The sequence below is a fragment of the Microtus oregoni genome, unplaced genomic scaffold (assembly GCF_018167655.1).
Source record: "Microtus oregoni isolate MIOR12 unplaced genomic scaffold, Mior012 000005F_ref0000423, whole genome shotgun sequence".
Taxonomy (NCBI): domain Eukaryota; kingdom Metazoa; phylum Chordata; class Mammalia; order Rodentia; family Cricetidae; genus Microtus; species Microtus oregoni.
Window position 1 is genome coordinate 51015120 of NW_024543064.1, and position 5548 is coordinate 51020667.

The window sequence follows — 5548 nt, forward strand, 5'->3', positions numbered from 1 at the left end:
CTAGATGTGAGTACAGCAACTCATGACATCTAGTAAGTGGTAAGATTTTCTTGATCAAAAGATCACGAGCTGGGTCCTGTCCATGGACCAATAAATATCATTCATGTGTAAAGCAGTTAAAGTTGAGATTAAATCGCTTACAACCTATACACAGAGATGTTACGACAACTAGATGCATTAAAAAGGCTTGGGGGCCATGCCAATTCCCATTGGGAAACATTGTTTAAATTTTTATCCATCCTGGGATTGAGTTTTGTTGAGACACTCTGAGGAACAAAGAATTTGGATTCACCCGCAAGCAGTCTTTTCTGTCTCACACAGAAGAAGAAAAGGACTGATAGAAAGAGTGAAAATCTATGTGCGACAGTGTTTCCAAATTCCTCAAAAGTCTTATTTTTAGAGACTTGGGAAGAAAAAGAAAACAATTGGAATTTCTTGGAATTCTCAGAATCTTAGGTTACTTCCAGTATTATTTTTTGTTCTTATTTCTGTGATATTTAAAAGGTATTAGTAAAATAATATTGATTTTTTCCCCTTTTTCTGAGACAGAATTTCTTTGTGTAGCTCTGGTTGTCCTGGAACTCCCTCTGTAGAACAGGCTGTCCTTGAACTCAGGGATCTGCCTACTTCTGCCTCCCAAGTGCTGGGGGATTAAAGGTGTAAGCCACCGCCGCCCTGCTACAAACACTGATTTTTAAGAGTGTGTGAAAATACAAAGTCTCTATTAAGTATTTGAATACTCAGAACCATTAAAAATGACAAGGTAATTGAAATGTCACAGCATTAATATTTTCCTTCAAGGATAGTAGCACCACACTAACTTATGTGTCCTAATCACAATTGCAGGAAATTTTTTGCTACCAAATTTTTATTCCTTGATATATCTATTATATGATTTGAATGAAGTTTATATAATATGCATATTAAGTTGTTCAACACCTATTTTATACCCACATGCATATACACACATATATATGACTCACAATTAGTAGCAGAAATGGTCACAGACTAGCTTCTAAAATAACTTTAGCTATAAACAAGATTGCTAGACAGCAATGTATCTGCAATGTGTTTCTTCAATAGTCTCCTTTTCTGCGTTCCCATTCAACTTAACCCCAGAAAGTTCCTTTGAGTCATAAAACCTCTTGGTTGGTGGTTGAGCTTTAATTCTTATATGAGGCTCATAATAGCTCTTTCTTACTTCTCTATTTTATTTACTGGTTTCTTTGGGATTTAGAATTTGGGCTTCTGTTAGTTATATGCCATTTTAAAATTAGTTTTATCTTATTTGTTATTGGTCTCTTTAAGTTGTTGGTCTTGTCTTGGTTTAACTTTGGTGATTTGGCTGAGTCTGGACACTTATCCATTTAAAAATATTTTCAAATTTAATGGAGTATACATTAGAGTAGCACGTGTGGGAGGGGGCGGATGAAGAAGCAGTGGCAGCAAGCTCCCAGAGGTGAGGCTTGCACGCCCACCCCTGCCCAGGACCCCAGCACCCACTGGGTTGGTCAAGCCCAGCCATGATCAAGGCCATCCTCATCTTCAGCAACCACAGATACTGCAGCTCTCCAAGTTCTCCCAGCACTATAGTGAAGATCAACACAACATCAGATCATCAGGAAGACTTTTCATATGTTGTCTAAGCGAGATGAGAACATTTGTAATTTCCTAGAAGGGTTATTAATCGGAGGCTTTGACAACAAACTGATTTATAGACATTATGCAATGCTATATTTTGTCTTCTGTGTGGATTTCTCAGAAAGTGAACTTGGCATTTTAGACCCAATTCAAGTATTTGTGGAAACATTAGATAAATGTTTAGAAAATGCCTGTGAACTAGATTTAATATTCCATGTAGACAAGGGTCACACAATTCTTGCAGAAATAGTGACGAGGGAATGGTATTGGAGACCAATGTGAATGAGATTGTCACACAAATTAATGCACAAAATAAACAGAAGAGATCTGAGGCAGGCTTATCAGTTGTAAAGGATATGAACCTTCCTGAGATTCCCAAGAAATATTAACATTGGTGGCATCATTATAAAAGTGCTAAACCTGTCCTCTTTTAAATAGAGTATTAAATAGGCCACTCCCAGGTAAAATCCAGAGGGAAAGTCATCTAACTTTATGCAGTTGTTTACCAAAAACAGAGGAGGAGATCTTAACTTTGCTCTTGGATTTGAGTCAAGGTACTGTATAGAAGCTGCATAAATTCAGTATGGAAGTTCAATGTTGCTTTTTTGCTCAGTGATTTTAAAGAAATTGAGTAGTTCCAGTGTGATTTTTTTCTTTCCTAAATTGCATTCCTATGCCCACATAAAGGCATGCCTCTATAGACTCTGTTTCGAAAAGTGAAATGTTTCCTTAATCATGTACAATCCCAAATGTTGATGTGTTGTATGGATCACAAGTGCAGCATTCTCTAACTTTTTCTGCTGTTTTTCACAATTGTTATTTAAAGAACCAAGTATGTATTGCTTGAAAACATGACCTTTCCCTTAGTTTAAATAAACTCCAAGGTAGCTGGATTTCTAAAGTACCTTTCTGTTTTGCTTGGTATCTAATTTAACAATTGTTTTTACAACCTTATGATTCAACAAAGTAAACAAAAGTACCACTGTTAAAAAAATAAGTTCTTAGAATGTACCGCTATAATACTATGAATTTCTTTGGCATCTGTTGTGATATTTCCCTGCTCGTTTTTGATTCTAATTGTTTGGATCTTCTCTTTCTTTTAGCTAGTTGGGGGGTTAGCAGTCTGTCAATCTTGTTTATATTATCAAAGAGCCAGATTTGTTGATTCTTTGTATTATTTTCTTTGTTTCTATTTCATTAATGTCTCCCTTGTTTTAATTATTTATTCCCATCTACTGGATTTGGTTATGGTTTGCTCTTGATTCTCCAAAGTCTTGAGATGCATCAGTAAGTCATTTGTTTGCAGTCTTTCTGATTTTCAATGTAGGCACATTCCAGTAGAGCTATATATTTTTCATATTGGACTGATTTTAGTATGTCATATCGATTTTGTTATGTTGTGCTTTCATTTCCATTATGTTTCAGGAATATTTTTCTTTCTTATTTTACCTATTCATCATTCAATTTTTAAAATCTCTGAGTTTGTGTAATTTCTAGAGATTTGCTTGCAATTGATTTTAGGCTTTATTATATTATGGTCAGATAGAATACATGGAGTTATTTTAATTTTTCTGATTTTGTTAAGATTTGTTTTGTGTCTCAATATGCAGTCTGATTTAGAGAACCTAAGATGAACTGCTGAGTAGAATACATATTCTTTTGTGTTTGGGTGATACATTCTATAGATATCTTTTTGGTTCATTTCATATATAATATTATTTAATTCCAGGGTTTCTCTGTTTATATTTTGTCCAGATAAACCTATCTATTGGGGGAAAGTAAGATATTTAAATCAGCTATGGTTGCTAAATTTGAGTTAATCATGGTCATATAGTCCAGTAGAACACTTTTATGAAATTGGTATGCCAAAGTTTGGTGTATATATATTTATAATAGTCATGTCTTCTTGGTAGATTGTTCCCTTAATTAGAATAAAGTGGCTCTCTTTATCTCTTTTTGGTTTGCTTTAGTTTAAAATGTATTTTGTCAGATATTAGGATAGCTATACCTCTTTGCTTACTGGTTCCATTTGCCTAGACTACTTTTCCTAGCCTTAACTTTAAGATGATATTTATAGTTGAAAGTATTACAAGTTTCTTATAAACAGAAAAATGCATTTTGTTTCTTTTAAAAAATTGAAAATAATCATATATGTATTCTTTTCTGCCTGAACTTATTTCTGTGTACTCTGTACAAGCTTTGTGCTCACAGAGACTAGTAGAGGACGTCAGATCTCCTGGTACTGGGGTTAGAGATGGCTGGGAGCTTGAATGTGTGTGCTGGGGCCTCTGGAAGATCAGCCAGCATTCTTTTTTTATTTTTTGTTAGTTCTGTAATATCTTTCTCATATGTCATAGCATATAATCCATAAAACCTGGAGCTGTGATTTGCTTACGTAGTGCATAGAATGATGACATTTGCATAACTTTGCATTTTATCTAGAGTTGTCTCCCTTATGATTCCAATGTATAAAGTAGCAGGCTCAAGTTCATTTTCTAAATTCACTTGTAAAGATTTTTGTTCCTGTCCCTTTCTATAAAGTCATTTAAATAGCACAGGAATTACATGTTTCTTTGTGATACAGAGTAATTTTTCTGTATCCAGAACCTTTAGTAACAAATCTTGGACTGTATTTTTACATTTCCTATAGGCCCTCTGAATGTGGGCGACAGTTGTATGGCTGGGGCAGACTGTGGGGCCACTGGTAGTGGGACCAGGATTTATCCTTACTGCTTGTACTGGCTTTTTGGAGCTCATTCTCTTTGGAAATATACCTTGCTCAGCCTAGATATAGTAGGGAGGGCCTTGGTCCTTCCTCAAAGCAATGTGCTAGACTGTTGACTCCCTATGGGAAGCCTTACTCTCTCTGAGGAGTGGATGGAGGGTGGAGTGAGGAGGAAGGTGGAGAAAACAGGAGGATGGGGAGACAGTGAGAACTGGGATTGGTATGTAAAATCAGAAGAGATAGTTTTTGTAAGAAAATAAATAGAAAATTTTGAAAAAGAAGTTGAGTAGAGAGAACAGCCAGCCCTCTGAACCTTTGCGAAATATCCCCAACCCTGGATCTTATTTTTTAATCTATGCAACCAACCTGTGTTGCTTGATTGGGGACATTAATAGTTCAAGTTATTGTTGAAAGGTATGTGATGAGTACTGTCATTTCCTTCCTTCCTTCCTTCTTTCTTTCTTTCTTTCTTTCTTTCTTTCTTTCTTTCTTTCTTTCTTCTCTTTTGTTGTTTGTTTTCTTAGTCTTATTTTATGTTCTAGCTATTGTAGGTTTATTTATTTTCTTTTTATAGTCTTTTTGTATTCCTCCCGATGAAGTATTGATTCTAGTATTCTCTGGAAGACTGGTTTGGTGGCAGTAGACATGGGTTCTTTTAGCCTGTTTATATCTCACTCTTCCTTCAACTACGGCAGATTATTTGGCTGGGTTGTCATCCATAGGCTTTTAGAACTCAGGGCACAGTATTCTAGGCTCTTTGGGCCTTTAAAAATTTTCTTGAGGAACCAGTTGTTGTTCTAATAGGTTTTCCATTCCTTGAATTTGTGATTTTTCTCCTGCAGCATTCAAGACATTTTCCTTCTTCTGTATATTTGCTGTTTTAAGTATAACATTAAATGAGTTTCTTTTCTGGTCCTGTTTGTTTGATATTTTTTTGTGTTTTAGTATCTGTATGGGTGTATTTTTTCCTTAATTTGGGGAAGTTTTCTTCTAAGAGCCTCATGGAGCTCTGGTCTATATTATTGACCTGTCATTCTTCCTCTTTATTCATCCTTATGTCTCAACAATTTATGCTGTTCCAAAGTTTCTGGACTTTGTGTGTGTGTGTGTGTGTGTCTTAAAACTTTCCCTATACCTTTTGCTTGACTGGTTCAGTATTTTACATTATCTTCAAGTTCCAAT

The 5548-nt window shown here is 35.3% G+C and overlaps 1 pseudogene; it reads left to right on the forward strand.

Annotated features, from left to right (window-relative positions):
• Positions 1-1523: 1523 nt before the first annotated feature.
• On the forward strand, positions 1524-2079 carry LOC121448771 (annotated as a pseudogene).
• Positions 2080-5548: the final 3469 nt, after the last annotated feature.